The 20221-nt window shown below is 38.9% G+C and overlaps 1 long non-coding RNA gene across 1 annotated transcript in view; it reads left to right on the top strand.

Annotated features, from left to right (window-relative positions):
* The first annotated feature begins 1216 nt into the window (after positions 1 to 1216).
* The window catches only part of LOC123334985, a 196681-nt gene continuing 177676 nt past the window's right edge, over positions 1217 to 20221 (top strand). The window contains exon 1 of the long non-coding RNA XR_006553170.2: positions 1217 to 1450. This is a non-coding gene — a long non-coding RNA (uncharacterized LOC123334985). The remainder of the gene's footprint in view (positions 1451 to 20221) is intronic.

Genomic DNA, 20221 nt, shown 5'->3' with positions numbered 1-20221 from the left:
TACCAGTTATCAAATAGTTTCTATGGAGTGCAGCTAGGAAACAGGGAATATGACCCATAGTACACAAAAGAGAAATGATTGAGAAGTCACAAATTTAAGCCCAGGGTTAAATTTGCTTTAAATATCTTGGAGCAAAACAGACCAGTTGTAACTTTTGTTTGAATGAATCTATCTGGTAGGAACTTATGTTGATATGCAGGGGAATCTAGGTCATTGCTACCCAGAATGTGGTCCGTGGACCACACTGCTGCTGCTGCTGCTAAGTCGTTTCAGTCGTGTCCGACTCTGTGCGACCCCATAGACGGCAGCCCACCAGGCTTCCCGTCCCTGGGATTCTCCAGGCAAGAACACTGGAGTGGGTGGCCATTTCCTTCTCCAATGCATGAAAGTGAAAACTGAAAGTGAAGTCGCTCAGTCGTGTCCAACTCTAGTGACCCCATGGACGGCAGCCTACCAGGCTCCTCTGTCCATGGGATTTTCTAGGCAAAAGTATTGGAGTGGGGTGTGGTCCACGGACCATCCGCCACCACCCAGGACCTTTCAGAATTATGGACTCTCTTCTGAGTCAGAAGTTGCTGTTTAGCAAGAGCTCCAGGTGATCTGGATGAACATTATGGTGTGACAAATACTGACTCAGGTCCTGATTAGAATGAAGACAGCTTTGTCTTTCTCCAATTCCACCTTGAGATTCCCTGTAAAACAGCTCCAGGGGTTCAAGTATGACTTGAACTTTGTTCTGTGTAAGTCTTTGTCCCCAAATTAAGCGATTTTACACAAAGTCCCCTCCCCCCCACTACACGTGTATTCATTTTCTTTCTTTTTTATAAAAATAATTTGATTTACTGATTTAATTTTGGCCATACCGGGTCTTCATTGCTGTGTGGGCTTTTCCCTAGTTGTGGCGAGGGGGGGCGACTCTGGTTGTGGTGCACTCGTCTCTCCCTGCAGTGGCCTCTCTTGTCTGCGGCTCTCCGGCCCCGGAGCACAGGCTCAATAGTTGTGGAGCTAGGTTGCTCCAAGGCACGTGGGATCATCCCGGATCGGGGATCAAATCCATGTCTCCTGCGTTGGCAGGTGGATTCTTTGCCACTGAGCCCCCGAGGAAGGCCTGTATTAATGTTCAGTTGTCTCCCCTGTCCCTTTCAGCTGTGAAATGACTTTCTTTTCTCCTCTTTCTCTCAGGTCTCACCTGGTTTCCCCCCTCTCCCTCCTCCCCTCCACCTCTCCCGATTCCAGCTGGTAACAGTTTATGAAGCACGTGGTAGTGTTAATACCGTGTTAAGGTGGTTTCAGTTGCTGGCTGTTGGCGACGTCAGCGTCAGGACTGTTTGACCGTGAACCCTTGCCGGGTAGGGTAAACCTGGGGCCCTGCTGAACGTCTCCCTTCTCACACTGCAGGAAGCCCCACCACTTCTGGCGTCTCTTCCCTGATGGCGGCGTTGCTGGCTGGGTAAGCAATTACAAGTATTCTGCTTCTGGTCAAATAATTAGGACAGTTTCAAGACTTAAAATTATTTAGTGGGCTTGACATGACATCACTGGGATCCCCTGCTATTTTAAACTTCAGGGCAGTCAGGCATTGGAGTTAATGATGGAATGAATATTATAATCTTTATTTTTAACACGTGACATGTAACATTTTAGAATTTATAGCACAGAAAAAAAGAAAATACTTTTAAAAAAAAATTTTTTTTTCATACCAGCATGTTGTTTAGGATCGTCTTCAACTTCATTAGGGTGTTTCAGTTTGGCAGTTGATGTTTTAGATTTTAGCAGTAATATTTTGTAAACATTAAGTTTTTTTCCAATGTACCATCATTTATTGAAAGCATTTTCTTCCTTCTTTTTTCTTCAAGAAACATACATTCTCCAGATCTCCAACTGTGAGAAGAAAGAGGGGTTAAAAACACTTTGGTGGCTCAAATCTAATATAAGCCAGTTTCGCCCACAATGCGGCATACCTAGTCTTTTTTTTCCCCTCCACAAGAGTATGTAGTATGCAACATGTTAGTCTTTTTTCACACTTATTTTGGTTAATTTAAACATGCAATTTGGTCAATTTTTACTCTTGCTTGCAAGGTTAACTATGGGCCAGCACTGTTTGTTTCTTTAATATTGACTTAACTCTGACTGCTGTTGGCATTTTTTAAGGTCTATTTCTTTTAATACTACATAATTTAAGGGGAAAAATCAAGACTAATTAGTTGTTAATGAGAAACGCACATAATGAGAAACAAATGTAACATTAATGTCATGTACAATGTATGTCTGTGTGGTTTAAAAGGTAGGAACACAACCATTATTCAAAATTAGGGACTAAAATCATCATAATAACCACTAACAGATGTGTTGTGACTTGTGTCGCAAGTCAGGATTTCTTTGTCAGGACAATGTGTTGCCGTGTTTGATAGCATGCGTTTGATAGGATTTGTGAAGGGTTTATGTATTTTTTTCCCACCAAAATGTTTTAAAATCCAGCTGCCTGGCATTGTTAGAAGATTAGAAAAGACAAGCAAATTCTTTCTCTTCCTCACAACTTTATTGTCCTCTCCTCAGCACAGGGATGCTCCCTGACGTGCTGTTGTCAGGTTGGGTTGTGGCAGCCCGTCCCTTTCCAGGCCTCTGTACACGCACGGTTTGAGCATCCTGTATGTCCCAACTCCAAGTTTACAAATCACCCACTTATTTCGACAGACTGTTACGTTCCGTGCAATGGCTGGAATGTAGCGATGAGAGGACCTCATGTATCCCCAGTGTACCTGAAGCTGCCCAGCTGGTCCCCATAGTTCTCCGCCTCACTTCCCAGAACTTGCACAGCTGAGCATTCTCTCGGGTTCCAGAAACAGCCTTGCCACTTCAGAGAATTCTCGTTGTTGTTCAGTTGCTAAGTGGTATCTGACTCTGCAACCCCATGGACCCCAGGAAGCATGCTAGGCTTCCCTGTCCTTTACTGTCTCTTGGAGTTTGCTCAAATTTATGTCCATGGAGTCGGTGATGCCATCCAACCATCTCATCCTCTGTCATCCCCTTCTTCCCTGGCCTTCAATCTTTCCCAACATCAGGGTCTTTTCCAATGACTCAGCTCTTTGCATCAGGTGGCCAAAGTATTGGAGCTTCAGCATCAGGCCTTCCAATGAATACTCCGGACTGATTTCCTTTAAGATTGACTGGTTGATCGTACAGTCCAAGGGACTCTCAAGAGTCTTCTCCAGCATTGAAGTTTGAAAGCATCAATTCTTTGGCTCTTAGCCTTCTTTATGGTCTAGATGGAGGGAATTCTGAAATATTTTCCTAACTGAATTACAAACCAGAAGGACTATGGTCCTTTGGCTGGTGGTGGTGAAGATGTGAGGATGAGTGGGTGTAGGGCAAAGAAGGCAAGACAGATGGTAAAAGCCATCTAGAAATATCAGCAGGTGTGAAGTTTTAATTCTCAAGCTTTTGAATGGTGTAAACCTAAGTAGGTAAAAGTAAAACAGCAGTTTTCATAGTTCTGCTCATTGATCCATCCAACAGATTTTTATTGTGCCCTCTATGGGTTGGAGCAACAGTTACAGCAATGAATAAAACACAGAAAGTCTCTGGTCTCATTAGACTTATGGTCTGCTGCTGCGGCTGCTAAGTCACTTCAGTCGTGTCCAACTCTGTGCGACCCCATAGATGGCAGCCCATCAGGCTCCTCCGTCCCTGGGATTCTCCAGGCAAGAACACTGGAGTGGGTTGCCATTTCCTTCTCCAGTGCATGACAGTGAAAAGTGAAAGTGAAGTTGCTCAGTCGTGTCTAACTCTTCGCGACCCCATGAACTGCAGCCCTCCAAGCTCCTCCATCCATGGGATTTTCCAGGCAAGAGTACTGGAGTGGGGTGCCACTGCCTTCTCCGAGACTTATGGTCTAGTGAAGAATAGCTAATAATATTGAAGCTTACTGATTTGTAAGCACTCTTCTAATAATATGTGATACCTCATTTAATCCTTATAGCAATCCTCATATTGTTCTAATTGAAAAAGTAATAAGACTAAAATGCGACATCACTGATACTAAAAATTAGAATAACACATCCTTACAGAGATACCTACTTGTTAGAAAAATAGTTTTGATTATTGCAAACAAACATTCAAGCTACTGGAAGAATTATGTAAATATCAGTAAAAGTTAAGAAAACATATATATTATATAAAGAGTTTCCAAAACCATAAAATTAACTCTGACAAAACACAGTTAAAGGGAAAAGCAAGCACTGGAGTATGTGTAGGAGGGTGTTTCACATTTATGTTGGAACCAGTTACTAACTGGCTTCTGATAACAGACCCGTAATTTTCCCCCAAAGTATGATAAGTACATAGACCACTTGCCTCAGAGCCACCTGGAATGTTTGCTAAAATTGCCAATTGGCGGAATTTCTTAGACATAGTGTATATGAGTAGCTGGAGGCACAGCTCAGGAGTCTGTATTTTCCTCGAAATCCCTATATGATTCTTATATACATTAAAGTTTGAGAAGCACTGATGCAGAAGGTCATTTTCACAGTCTAGTATCTCAGATGGTCTCTATTTGAAATTCTCAAAGAGTTATGCAGTGAGCTGGTGAACATCTGCCTGAAATTCTAATACAGGCACTAATAGTGCGTAATAACCTACAGTTTCCATTAATGTGGAACAAGGGTGTCTGTTCTCTGGCACTATGAAACCTACAGTATTGTTTTGCTTTCTATGTGTGTTATGAACCAGTGGCATAAATCTCAGTTTTTGTCTGACTTTATTTCAGATGTCTGTTATTTGATTTATCATACTCAATGTTTTTAGTTTTTTTTTTGTTTGTTTGTTTCCTGTGATTTTATTATATACCCAATCTTCTCTCCAAACCAATTTCTTTAGTTATTTTGAAAATAATTATTTTTGTAAGGGTAAGGACAACTGATTACTAATCAATCTGTAATCAGGATCATTAAATTATTAAATATATATATGTATGTTTGTCTTTTTATTGGTCATGGTAAGAGAGGCTGGGTTATGATAACAATTAATTTCAAAAATCTCAGTGGCTTGCCACACATGACATTTGTTTCTCAGTTTTGCCACGAGTCTAACATGAGCATGTGGGGCTCTGCTCATCACTGTCACAGAGGAACATGGGCTCAAGAAAGCTCTGTGCTTTGCTGCTGCACTGAGACATGTGCCTCTTGTAGGAGGCTTGAGGGTTGAAGGGTCCCAAGTGGACTTGTAAATGCTTTGGTCTAGAAGGGACATGTACCATTTTCTCTCATAGACCGTTTCTCTCATAGACCGTGGGGCATAACTGGTTGCCTGGCTTCATCTAATATACAAGGGGTGGAAAAGTTGGGACAGAGTTTGTAACTTCCATGGGCAGTAATATTCTTGCTATATTTTTGCTACCTTTAAAATTCCAGTTCAGTTCCATGCCACTTACCATGAACAAAGCAGATGTGGGTTACTGTATTACATTTAACTAGGAAGGAGACAGAAAGAAGATACCTTTGATGTAAGACATGTTACTTGTACCTTTCCATCTGTGAAAACAAGTTTTATTAAACCCCTGTGTATTTCTTACACAAATAGAAATAATGTGTAATATACAAAAGGAGAAAAATTATGATGCAAAAGAGAAACAGGATACTTGATAAAATAAAACCCATGCAATAGTTTTTAATTCAACAAAAATTTTTTTTAAAGCATAATAATGCTAACACAAAAGCATACTGGTCAGGCGCTACAAGAAACTGCATAGAAATTTTTTTTGGCTTAAACTTTTTAGTAAGTAAGTTATATGAAAATGCATGTTGCTCCAGCAGAAGTTACAGCAGTGAATAAAACAAACGAAGTGCTTTAATTAAATTTACATTAAAGAGCATAATAATGGTTGACATGTATTCAGGCTCACTATTAGTTCTCTTGTTACTCCTTTACAAACATTATCTCTCTTAATCCTTTATAACAATCTTATGAGGTGGTTGGAGTTGACGAGGGAATAGTAAGATAAATTTTGAGGAGATTGGTGCCCTCTCTTTAATTTTGTTTTGCTTTTTAATTCCTGTGTATCATCAATAGACTTAGAAATATTAGGTTGGACTATCTGGAATGATTATTTTTATAGGCCAAAATGATCAAATATTGTCCGTTTCATGCATTTTAACCTAACAATCAAAATTTCTGAACATAATTATCAGAACAAAATATTCATCATTATAATCCACTATTATTATATTAGGGCTTCCCAGATGGCTCAATGGTAAAGAATCCACCTGCCAGTACAGGAGACACAGGAGACCCATGTTCGATTCTGGAGATGGGAAGACCCCCTGGAGGAGGGCATGGCAACTCACTCTAGTTTCTTGTCTGGAGAATCCCATGGACAGAGGAGCCTGGCGGGCTACAGTCCATGGGGTTGCAAAGAGTCAGGCACAACTGAGCATGCATTATCATGTTAGCATTTATTGAATAGTTCAATATTTTTATCATTTTAAATCATGTTCGCTGTGCTAACATTTTGCATGTATTTTCTCACTTAATTCTAGATTAGCCTCCTATGGTTTCTGCAAGCAAATTGCCACAAACTTAAAAAGCCCACAAATTTATTATCTTTAAATTCTGGAAGTCACAAGTCTAAATAGGTTTCACTGGGTTCAGATTAAATTATTGGTAGGATTATGTGCCTTCTGAAGATTCAGGGGAGAATCTGTTACCATGCCTTTTTCAAACTCCAGAGTCTGTCTGCATTCCCTGACTCGTGGCTTCAGCCTCCATCTTTAAAAGCCAGTGACCACACCACCTGACCTCTGATGTCATGGTCACAGCTCTTTCCCTGACTCCAAAGGACACTGTAATTACACTGGATTCACCATGCTAATACAAAATAATCTCCCCATCTCAAGGTCCTTAATTTAATTGCATCTGCAGAGTCCCTTTGTCACATAAGGTAACAAAGTCCCACGTTCCTGGGATAAGAATGAGACTACTTCAGGAGTCTTTATCCATGCCCACCACACGTGGCATTATAAAGCACATTTCTGCAGCTTTTGTAGAACTACTTTTTGAGTACACTGATGTAACTGAACATTCTTAACATAAATATTTACAGAAAAAATTCCTCAATGTTAGTAAGATATAAGTAATAAATCACCTTTCCTTTTATTTCTATGACTGCCGGGAAACTCGGCCTAAATTTATACTCGGTCACTGAACAACTTCTTTTCTCCTTTTCTGTGAATTCATGTTTATTTTTCTTTATGAACCATATATATGCATGTTTCAAATTATTTAAGAAACATGACCAGGTTGTATATTTTCAGTAAGTAATACCAAAATCATCTCTAAGCTACCAGATACAGCTTCTTGGTGAGTGGTTTCAGGATAATGATTTCTAACCTGATGGATTTAGGAAGGGAAAGATCTTACAACTCTCTTTTGTAATAATAATATTGTTTTATTCCTCAAAGGCATCCATGGACAGAGACTCTTATTGGCAACGTGACTGTACTTCTTCAGGGGGTTGATGGTAGGGCCATGTCTACAATTCCACTTGTCATTCCTGTGACTTGCTCTGCCTGATGCTGAGATAGGAGGTGTCTAAATGAATAATTTTGGACAGATAGAACTTAATGAGGGGTCTGAATTGCCCAGTGGCCTGAGGTCCTGGGGTCATCTTCCAGGATGGTGGGTATGCACATAGTCAGAGATCTTGAGCAGAACTTTCCAGTCTGGCATGCCATCACATAAACTAGAGTGTGGCTTTAACCCTGAAGACTAGTCAATGGAAATCTTGTTATCAGTTCTTGGACAGAATGCCTGCCACACAGTAAATGCTTCATAACTATTGTTGAATTACCAAGAACAAATTTTGAATAGTGTACACCTTTGGAAGTGTTGTGTTTTCTAGTACAAATCAAGATTCAGAGTCTGGTTGTTTGTAGAACTGGTGGCATCATGATGCCTTGGGATATTTCTTTGTAAAGCTAACATAGTGTGAGGGCTTTTGATGGTGAAATGAGTGACTGAAATGGGAAATAGGAGTGTTATCGTTCATAGATTCATGGTGAGAAGAGGCCAAGTTGATGAGGACAGCAGAGATAGCAGGGTGAAACCTGTTTCTCTGACTGGTTTAAGGAACTGGCTCCCAGTCCCTGGGAGAGAAGCTGAAGGAAGAGCCATGGTACCTTGGGCAGAAGCAAGGCTGATGGGCCCCCGGGAAAGAAGTGTGCCACACACCTCTGAGGACAGAGTTATCCTCTCCTTCGCTGAGCTGTTGTTGTTCAGTCGCTCAGTCATGTCTGACTCTTTGCGACCCCATGGACAGCAGCAAGCCAGGCTTCCCTGTCCATCACCATCTCCCTGAGTTTGCTCAAACTCATGTCCACTGAGCCAGTGAGGCCATCCAACCATCTCATCCTCTGTCACCCCCTTCTCTGGATTGAGCTGTGGATCCTATGTTCGCCTGGGTGCTGTGAGGGTCTTGGCTGCCATGTGTGTGAGAACCCTGCTCATTTCACAGATGGCATGGCTGGCTAACACGGTACCTCAGAAACAAGTCAGCTTGTTCCTGGGCACCTGTGTGTTACCTCTGGTGATTCTCAGACATTACTGGGGAGGCTTTTGAGTGGGTCTTTGTGTTCAAGGGCACACTGACTCTCTACACTTGAGTTTGTCTTTGGGAGGAAGCTGTTGGTGTCTCTTTTTCCCCTTAAGCTGTTAGAGAAGTTTTAAAGGAGAAACTGGGTTTTCATGCCCTATTTCCCTTTCTCTTGGGAAGGAGCCTGGTTGCAGGCAGTACAGATCCTGCTGGGCAGTTAGAAGGGCCTGTCTCACATAGACAAGCCTGTAGTTTTCCTCCACTACTCGTGACTTGGTGGGGGTGTGTATAATGCAGGGTTAACATTAAAAAGTCCCACAGGCCCGCAGCCATGGGTCACATTCTCCCATCATATTTCTACTGCTAGTAAAGATGATATTTTGGACTCCCATCTTCAGTTCAGTTCAGTTCAGTCACTCAGTCGTGTCCGACTTTTTGCGACCCTATGAATTGCAGCATGCCAGGCCTCCCTGTCCACCACCAACTCCTGGAGTTCACTCAGACTCACGTCCATCGAGTCAGTGATGCCGTCCAGCCATCTCATCCTCTGTCATCCCCTTCTCCTCCTGCCCCCAATCCCTCCCAGCATCAGAGTCTTTTCCAATGAGTCAACTCTTCGCATGAGGTGGCCAAAATACTGGAGTTTCAGCTTTAGCATCATTCCTTCCAAAGAAATCCCAGGGCTGATCTCCTTCAGAATGGACTGGTTGCATCTCCTTGCAGTCCAAGGGACTCTCAAGAGTCTTCTCCAACACCACAGTTCAAAAGCAGCAATTCTTCGGCACTCAGCCTTCTTCACAGTCCAACTTTCACATCCATACGTGACCACAGGAAAAACCATAGCCTTGACTAGACAGACCTTTGTCGGCAAAGTAATGTCTCTGCTTTTGAATATGTTATCTAGGTTGGTCATAACGTTCCTTCCAAGGAGTAAGCGTCTTTTAATTTCATGGCTGCAGTCACCATCTTACTCTGGCTTTATTTCGCAAATGTTTCAGGACACAGGTAGAAACTGTAACAACCAAGAGTGCAAGATACATAATTCACATGCAAAAATCCATTGCCTTCCTATACACCAGTGTTTCTTAACCGAGGGCAATCTCAGCGTCTCCCCCATGTGAGAGAGGCAGTGTCTGAGGACAGTTTGGCTTGTCATGACTGGGGGTGTTAGTGCTACTGGCATCTAGTGGGTGGTGGTCAGAGATCTGCAAATACCTTACAGTGCCCTGGAAAGCTCCCACAGCAAAGAATTATTGGGCCCAAGATATGAATAGTGCAGTGTCAAGTTTGAGAGACCCTTATAGACACAAGTAGCAACTTGCTAGGAGATATAATGAAAAAATTCCATTTAGCAGAAATTCCATATCTGCTAAAAATTTAAAATTTTCATCTAGAGAAAACTCCAGCAACAACAACAACAAAATGGAAGAATCCTTAGGGACAAACCTAACAATAAATGTGCCAGATCAAAACTATATCCTTTTCTTCTACCAGTAAACAAAAATAAACTTAAAATGCATTGTATTTCAAAGTAAAAAGACTTATATAGGGTCCTACTAGAATCTGGATTTAGGGAACGATTTCCCAAGTATGATTTCAAGTAAAGATGAATTAAAAAATTTGAAAAGTTTGACTATATAAACATTTATTTTTTGTTTCAAAAATAATACCACAAGCAAAATCAAAAGTCTAAAATTCCTAAAACATGAAGAACCTTTCAAAATTGAGAGAAGAAAGACAAAAATCCCATAGAAAAATAGGCAAAAATGCATTGAGACAACTTATAAAAAATTTGCAGCAGGTGCATGCTTATGATGTCAAGTTTATTTCATAACACCTTAGTAAGTTCAAGTTAAATTTCTCTTCTCATATATACTCTTCCAGATATGCTCTGTCTTTTGCTCCCTATTTTAATTTGTATAATCCCTATGTACTCCATAAACTAGAAACCTTGAGATCATTGCTGTTTATTTTTTTCACTCATTGTCCACATAAAATCTAGGATTCTAGGTATTCTTGAACTGGTATCTTTTATTTCTGTGGCCACTGGTATTGCAATAGTTTAGGTCGTCATCTCTTCTTGCCTGAGTTAATGATGAGTTTTTAACATTGAAAGCAATTATCTAAATTCATAATATGAATAATTCATATTATTTGTTCATATTCTAAATTCATAATATTATCTAATTTACAGTCTGTGCTATATTAAATGTAATTATAGGTAATATTTTTCCTTTAAAAATTTATGAAATATTATCTTATTGCTTAGATAGAAAAATCTAAGCATGTAAAAGAAAAGTGAATAATTTCCATATGAATTTATGTTTTCACTTCACTGAAATCAACCACATGAATAGCAGAGTACGTGACATTCTCCACCTGTCTTCATGTACATAAAAAGGTATCAAATATGTGTAAACATAAACAGGTTTTTAAATAAGAAAATACTACTGTACGTATTAGAAATTAAAAGACACTTGCTCCTTGGAAGAAAAGCTATGACAAACCTAGACAGTGTATTAAAAAGCAGAGACATTACTTTGCCGACAAAGGTCCGTCTAGTCAGAGCCATGGTTTTTCCAGTAGTCGTATATGGATGTGAGAGTTGGACTGTGACGAAGGCTGAGCACTGAAGAATTGATGCTTTTGAACTGTGGTGTTGGAGAAGACTCTTGAGAGTCCCTTGGACAGCAAGGAGATGCAACCAGTCCATTCTGAAGGAGATCAGCCCTGGGATTTCTTTGGAAGGAATGATGCTAAAGCTGAAACTCCAGTACTTTGGCCACCTGATGTGAAGAGTCAACACATTAGACAAGACCCTGATGCTGAGTAAGATTGGAGGCAGGAGAAGGGGACGACAGAGGGTGAGATGGTTGGATGGCATCACCGACTCAATGGACTCATGGTTTTCAGCAAACTCCGGGAGATGGTGAAGGACAGCAAGGCCTGGCATCCTGCAGTCAGTGGTGTTGCAAAGAGACACAACTGAGTGACTGAACAAAAACCACAACTGTACATGTTATTCTACATTTTTTTTTTACTTGAATTAACTTAATTAAATTTTTTTTAATAGAGCAGTATGTTCAGTCACAAACTTCCAATCTAGCCCTCCCCCTCTTCCTCCCTTATAAATTCTTTATCTAAGAGACTTTGCTTTTTTAAATAGGCCTCCAGATTAATAGAAAACATTTTTTATTGCCTGGTGTTGTATATTTCACAATGAACATACTATATTTTCATCATCTTCCTGTACATAATAATCAAATTTATTTCAGTTTTCCTTTGACACATAAAAATCTTTGTACGTATATCCCTATATTCTAATGCTTTTAATAATGTCAAAAATATTTCACATAGTGAGATTTCTGCTTTTAAGGACGTTCAGCATCTTGGTTTTAACCTTAATTTTCCCGAATGTTAGTGAGATTGTACATCATTTCATTTATTTGTTTGCAGTTTGAACATGTGCTCCCTAAGCTTGCTCACTTTTACGTTCACTCTCTGTCTTCTATCCATCTGTATGTGTACTTTCATTCTCCTGGGCTAGGAATGGATGAGTTGGCCAGTTCTCAGTCCTCTATGATTTATTGGGAAGAAGAATCTCTGTTCTGAGATTTCTAAGGTGCAAAGGGACAGTCCTTTCATTACAGAAACTGGGAACAGTTTTCTCATGATCTAGCTTTCTTCCAGGACAGCTGAGCCTGGTGGGGTTGTGCTGTTGGCCCAAGGATTCCATGTATAAGGTTCTCTGGAGAAACTTTGTCTTGATTTTGATGGGTCAGTGGGTTCTGTTGACTTTTGCTAGCTGTACCCTTTTAGAAAGCCAATAAATTTCAGTTTTCTGCCTTGGGCTTTAAAGAGAAGCTATTTTTGTGTGTGATTCCCACCCCCCCCACCCCCCCCGCCTCCCCTGGGTCTCATCTGCTTCTGGGAGAAAAGCTCTGGTGATATCCTTGGAGATTCAAGTAGAACTTAGGACTGTAGGCACATCCCTTAGTCTCTGTCACCATGCTGGAGTGGTTGTTGACTTACTCCTGAGGGACCATGGAAGGCAGAGGTATTGCTGAGACCTCTCAGCTTCTCTGTGTTCAGGTTTTATTACTAAATTATAGATTTGCTTGACTAACCAGACATTTTTTGACTTGTGACTCTGAAATTATTTTCCCAAGGAAATGCTTCTCAGTTTGGGATTATCTAACCCTTAGGGTTATGTAGAGAGCATTGTGTAGCAATTAAGAACCAAAAATTTTGGAAAGAAATACATTTCAGGTCCTAGTTATTTTACTTGTTAGCAGGGCTTCCATTTATTTAGTATAAGCATGGTGATTATTACATTGTAGGATCATTTTAAAAAATAGCAATTAAGTGAAGAAAAAGTTAAAGTGCTTAGCGAAGTGTCTGACATGTAAAGACCTAATAAATAGAAACTAAGTAGGAATATTTATGATTGAATCTGTTGGTGTATATGCATATCCTTGAGTTAATCTTTTGGTTCTGGTAAGTCTAACTACTGTAAATTCCCTCTACTGATCAGTCTTCACCTTTGCTGTTCTAGCAAACATCTCTCCATGTCATTCCTTTATATGTTTCAAAAGTTTGCCAAGTGGTTTAGTCCTGTTTCAACTGTATTTGGTGGTAAGATTTCCTTCTCTTTCAGAATTTTACTTAGAATGCATTCAAAATGAAAAGCACATTCCTGTGGGCTTTGTGAAAATCAGTATTTTACTTATGTGCTGCTTTTGGGGGAATCTTAAGCATCATTTTTGAAACTATTTTTAATGTGTTAAAATTGGTTTAATATAAATAATGGCAGAGGCAGACAACTTGCAGAATTGAATGCTAATAAATTTTTTTGCCTTCTTCAGTAAAGGTTTCAGGTGAAACTCAAGTTTAAAGTAAAGTCTTCAGCAGCCTCAGGCTCTGCAAAAAAACAGCTCCAGCAACAAATCAAAGAATGATGTTTATGTTCTTCTTATAGAAAGATCATTACCAATTGATCTTTTCAGCAAAACCTACACACATAAATAGCTGTAGAATAATTGAAGTGGAATCAGTATGTTTTTTTGAAAGTGACCAACAATGTTATGTGATGTAACTAACCCTTTGAAAGCCTTCTCTCTGGAACATGTGAACATGCTGAAATTTATTTTGATTATGTATTGTTAAAAATTCCTGTTGGGCTTTTTGTCTTGGAAATTCTGTTATTTTTCATTGTATTTCAGGAAATGTGCCTATAGTGGCCATCCATGATTCTCATGTAAGGCAGTTGACCTTAGAGAGTTTAGAGAGAAGGAGTTGGGCATCCATTCATTCAGTGAACACTGACTCACTGCTAGGACCTGTGCTCAGTTCCGAGGCTGCAGTGAAGGTAAACAAAAATGGACATGATCTTCTTGGAGTCCTAGCCTGGGGGAGAAGACAGATGTTGCATTTTAAGAGTAATTAATTACAGTTGTGAGAAATGCCATGAAGGAAAAATGTAGTTAAAACAAGCAAGGTGACAGAGTATTGTTGCCTTAACAGGCAGATCTTATACTATAAATTTCACACCAACCCTTCCTGAGAGATGATATCTGGGAGTTTTAGATGTGACACTTGTAACTGGACAAGGGAACAGGAAGGAAGCTAGAACATGAGAAAACTGTTCCCAGTTTTGGTAATGAAAGGACTGTCCCTTTGCACCTTAAAAATCTCAGAACAGAGATTCTTCTTCCCAATAAATCGTAGAGGACTGAGAGTTGGCTTCATGGATATTTTCTGTAAAATGTTAAGAGAATGTTACCACTCAAGTTCCCTCTTTTCACTTGAGGCTCTCAAAGCAAATAGAAAAGGAGGCATAATTTGTGTGTCCTAAGTGACTAGGAAAAATCAGCATTTTCATGATTATTTGAAATAGTTTCACTTGAAAAAAGTCTTTAGGTGGTTAGCGAACTTGTTAAAAAAAAAAGGTGATACAGGAAGTACTGTTTCTTTGGTATTTACTAGGGGAAATGGTCAATTTCATGAATACCCTTTTAATTATGTACCTTAATGCAATGCAAGGCCTTTAAATTAGATTTTATAAAATCTGCCTGTTAAGACAGTATTCAGTTAAATGGAAAAATACTTCAAAGTCATGTCAGGCATATGAGGGTGAACTATTTTATATGTATACAAACTTTTGATTCATGTAATATCCTCTCTGAATGTAGAGATGATTCACAAAGTAGAAAAGACTGACACAAAATACAGGAAAGGAGAAGAAAACTGCTTTCAGGTGCAGAGTAGTGAATGCATAATTCAACCGTTAAAAAGAAGAAATTTATGGCCAGCTGATCAGTTCACATTATGTGTGGCTTCCTGTGGTTAAATGGTACAGCTAATTCCATTCTCTTTCATGATCCACAAACATTCATTTGCCGATGAGAATTAAAGTGACACACTCAGTAAATGGGTCTAAAAACCAACTAATAAAAGTGGAAGTTGTGAATAGTGGCCTATGAGTGTCAGTTCCAGACTTCACACAACACCAAGCTTGCTTCCCAGAAATCTAGTCCACTGGTATTCATTTGGTATTGGACATTAGTTATTTACTTATAAAATATGTTCTCATTACAAAGGTCTGTGAGTGCAGTTGCATTAATTATTCATCCTAAGATTCTCAAACATGTTGGAGGTTCTGAAAGGTAATTTCAACTACTGATGGGAAACGTTCCACATGAGAGCCCATCAGCAAGGTTTCAGGAAGTGGGTCATGGGTTTGGAAGGTCACAACCAGTCAGGCACTTTTACCATCTCCCGTAAAGTTCTCTGCCATTTAGAAAGATAGAAGAGATAATTAGGAAATTAGATATACTTTTTTCCCCTGAAAAATCAATATATTAAAATCTGTTGAAATACATACATTTGTATCTTATTTACATCCTTTTCCTCCCCAACCACTGTCCCTTGAGTGACTAAAGACTAAGAATTACAACATCATGAGATTGTAGAAATGAGGTTTGTTTTACTGATTTTATGTTTTAATGGAGTAAGAGTGAACCACGCATTGAAGACAGCCTATATCAATGTAGAAATCTAGGCATGAAGACAGAAAAATTAGAAGATTGTTAATTCATTTTATGAAATGTTTTATTTTTTCAGTGTTTAATATTTTCCATGGTTTTTGTCTAAATACTAAGCTCTCAATGCCTTAAAATGATTTATCTTTTAAAATTTAGTTTTAGTTACTCTAAAACATTCTAAAAATATTAGTCATTAATTTCACATATACACAAACATATTATACAAAGTATAACTATCTATCATTGTTAAAAAAAACCAAGCTGTACATACCTATCGTCAGAAAAATGTGGAAGTGTCCCTTCATTATTCCCCTACCTCCATTCTTCTTCTGAGAGAGAACACTGTCAATAATTTTATGAGCTTCTTTCCTATCCTTTTCCTCTTAATTTGCTAATAGGAGTACACACACATACACATATATTCATATATATCTCCTTGACTTGTAAAAACGGGATAATGTACTTTAAAAATTAAATTTATTAGAAATATTAGGATAAACAGTCTCACATGAAGTAAAATGTCAGAGAAAGATACTGCTTATATGTGGAATCTAGAAAACAAAACAAAGAAATATATATAGATGTGTGTATATGTACATATTTATATATAACAGACTCACAGATAAAAAGAAGAAACTGGTAGTTACCAGTGAAGAGGGGAGGGGAAATAGGGGTATGGGACTAAGATATACAAACTACTATGTATAAAATAAATAAGCAACAAGGATATATTGTACAGCACAGGAAAATATATCCATTGTTTTGAAATAACCTTAAATGGAGTATAATCTGTAAACATATTGAATCACTATGTTGTACACTTGAAGCTAATATAAATTAACTATACTTCAATTAAAAAAAAGATGAGGAGTTTCATGTTTTGAACACATAAAAAAATGAATAAAAATAAGTTTACATTTGATTCTTTTTCTTGGGAGTGATATATTTAGTATTTGTTAGAGTTTCACCAGAGAAGGCAATGGCACCCTACTCCAGTACTCTTGCCTGGCAAATCCCATGAATGGAGGAGCCTGGAAGGCTGCAGTCCATGGGGTCGCGAAGAGTCGGACACGACTGAGCAACTTCCCTTTCACTTTTCACTTTCCTGCATTGGAGAAGGAAATGGCAACCCACTCCAGTGTTCTTGCCTGGACAATCCCAGGAACGGGGGAGCCTGGTGGGCTGCCATCTATGGGGTCGCACAGATTGGACACGACTGAAGCGACTTAGCAGCAGCAGCAGCAGCAGCAGCAGGGTTTCACCTAGAAAAAAAGTCTCTCATACGAAGCTATGTCTATTTTTATAGTCATTATTAATGCATTCTGTTTTCTTTTGTGTTAATTACCTAGTGTAAACTTGTAGTGGTCTTTCATTAACAGTAATTCTTGTAATCTTTTGTTCCATGTAAATGCAAAGTGCTTGGAATATATTACTGTTTAAAATTGTTTTATTTGTAATTTACAATGAAGGTATACTTGCATTTTCTGATTAGATAATTTGTGAAGGGATAGTCTAAAATAGAAGCAAGTACATAAACATGTAGTATTTGATTTTGCAAAGAGAAAAAAGATATGTAATAAGAAATCCCTAACTTCCTTGTGAGACATAGTGAACTGAAAATGAACCCTGGTATTTCAGGAGAGTTAGAGCCCTTTTGTTAAAGATACAAAGATGCTATTGTATATGTAAGGGGAAAATGAGGAGGGAGAGAGAAGAAGCAGTTTTTAAAACATTTAACATATATATATATATATATATTTCCAGAGGATATTAAACTATTTTATCCTACTGTAAACTTTCTTTTCCTATTAATTTCAAAAGGGATTTTTGCACATAGATAAAATAATTCAGACAGTATCGAATGGCACCGAATATAAAATAAAATCCTCTGACCCTTATCCTATGCCTATTATCAATCCCACTCTAAGAGGTACCTTTTAAAATGTTCCTTTACTCCCTAAATCCCAACTCAAGAAGTGATTAAAAAGCTTATTGACACTGAATTTGATGAAACCATGAGACAGAGATCCTTTATGCTCTAATAATAGGGCTCTGTGGTATCAAGATAGCCTGAACCCTTAGCCACAGGTTAGAATTTTTCCATTGTTAAAAGCTTCTGGAGTTCTAACTATAATAGCTCTGGATGGGCCCATGGTAACAGATGCAGACAACAGAGGGTTACTTGGATTTATCTCTTCTTATGTTTCTGTGGCACATCTGTGACTAAGAAGTATGTGGGTGAAATGTTCATTCAATAAACATTTATTGAATATCTATTATATGAAGCCACACGTAGGCATGTTCTAGGTTATGGAGATGCAAATATGAACTAAACAAACCACCTGTCCTCATAGAGCTTACATTGTAATAGAGCATTCTGTCAATAAACAAGAACAAATAAATTTATAACATGAGGTAGTAATAAATTCTTTCTATAAAAATATAATACACATAGTGTATATTTAGATAGAGTCTCAGGGGAGGCCTTTATGAGAAAGATAAATGTCAACAGAAATTAGAATGAAACTAGGAAGTGATCCATGAGGAGGAAAAACATTCCAGTTGAAGGGAATGTCAAGTACACATTTCCATGGCAGCAGCATACTGCTTTGGGGGAATTGCACAAAGGTTAGTATCCTGGAGTGGAGTAAGTAAAGGGGAGAATACTAGTGTTTCATCTAAGAGACCAGAAATGTGACCAGGGGACAAACCAAGTGGGATTTAGAGGCCAAGGAAAGAACTGTTGATTTATTTGATATGAAGAGAAATTGTTGGAGAATTCTGAGCAAGAGATTGGCAACATTTATTTTTACATTTAAAGAAAACTGGTCTGGCTGCTGTGTGTCTTTCTATGTGCAATGTTGGAAATCTTGGTATAGAAAGCATTCCATAGAGGGTATATGCAGACTTTGAAAGTGGGGGCAATATCAGATTCATGCCAGGGCTATTCTGTGTGAAGTCCTCCCTTGTAAGTTCTTTAAACACAGGATGCTTTTCCCAGCTATTAAAACTGGTCAAGGAGCAGGAGGAGTGGAAGCTAAAGGCAGGCTGGGAGAGCAGCAAAAGCACTTCCCAGAAGCAGTCCTTATCCTAACATGTGCAGGGCCCGAGGTATGTATTTACCATGAAGGACTGCATGGCATTTCCAAATATTTAAAAGTTAATAATCATGCTAATAATGAAGAATAGCAAGGAGAGATAAGAGAGCCTTCCTAAGTGAACAATGCAAAGAAACAGAGGGAAACAATACAGTGGGAAAGACTAGAGATCTCTTCAGGAAAATTAGGGATACCAAGGGAATGTTTTATGCAAAGATGGGCACAGTACAGGAATAAATGGTATGGACCTAATAGAAGCAGAAGATATTAATAAGAGGTGACAAGAATACACAGAAGAACTGTACAAAAAAGATCTTCGTGACCCAGATAACCATGATGGTGTGGTCACTCACCTAGAGCCAGACATCCTGGAATGTGAAGTCAAGTGGGCCTTAGGAGGCATCACTACGGACAAGGCTAGTGGAAGTGATGGAATTCCAGCTGAGCTATTTCAAATCCTAAATGATGAGTCTGTGAAAGTGCTGAACTCAATATGCCAGTAAATTTGGAAAACTCAGCAGTGGCCACAGGACTGGAAAAGGTCAGTTCTCATTTCAGTCCCAAAGAAAGGCAATGCCAAAGAATGCTCAAACTACCACACAATTGCACTCATCTCACACACTAGCTAAGTAATGCTCAAAATTCTCCAAGCAAAGCTTCAACAGTACATGAACCAAGAACTTCCAGATGTTCAAGCTGGATTTAGAAAAGGCAGAGGAACCAGAGATCAAATTGCCAACATCAGTTGGATCATAGAAAAAGCAAGAAAATTCCAGAAAAACATCTACTTCTGCATCATTGACTACATTAAAGCCTTTGACTGTGTGGATCACAGCAAACTGTAGAAAATTCTTAAAGAGATGGGAATACCAGACCACCTTACCTGCCTCCTAAGAAACCTGTATGCAGGTCAAGAAGCAACAATTAGAATCAGACATGGAACAATGGACTGGTTCCAAATTGGTAACGGAGTATGTCAATGGATTGGAATACAAAAGTAGGAAGTCAAGAAACACCTGAAGTAAAAGGCAAATTTGGCCTTGGAATATGGAATGGAGCAGGGCAAAGACTAATAGAGTTTTGCCAAGAAAATGCACTGGTCATAACAAACACCCACTTCCAACAACGCAAGAGAAGACTCTATACATGGACATCACCAGATGGTCAACACCGAAATCAGATTGATTATATTCTTTGCAGCCAAAGATGGAGAAGCTCTATACAGTCAGCAAAAACAAGACCAGGAGCTGACTGTGGCTCAGATCATGAACTCCTTATTGCCAAATTCAGACTTAAATTGAAGAAAGTAGGGAAAACCACTAGACCGTTCAGGTATGACCTAAATCAAATCCCTTATGATTATACAGTGGAAGTGAGAAATAGATTTAAGGGCCTAGATCTGATAGATAGAGTGCCTGATGAGCTATGGAATGAGGTTCGTGACATTGTACAGGAGACAGCGATCAAGACCATCCCCGTGGAAAAGAAATGCAAAA

The sequence above is a fragment of the Bubalus bubalis genome, chromosome 9 (genome assembly GCF_019923935.1).
Source record: "Bubalus bubalis isolate 160015118507 breed Murrah chromosome 9, NDDB_SH_1, whole genome shotgun sequence".
Classification (NCBI taxonomy): domain Eukaryota; kingdom Metazoa; phylum Chordata; class Mammalia; order Artiodactyla; family Bovidae; genus Bubalus; species Bubalus bubalis.
The sequence above is the reverse complement of the archived record's forward strand: the minus strand, read 5'-3'. Positions and strand labels throughout refer to the sequence as shown.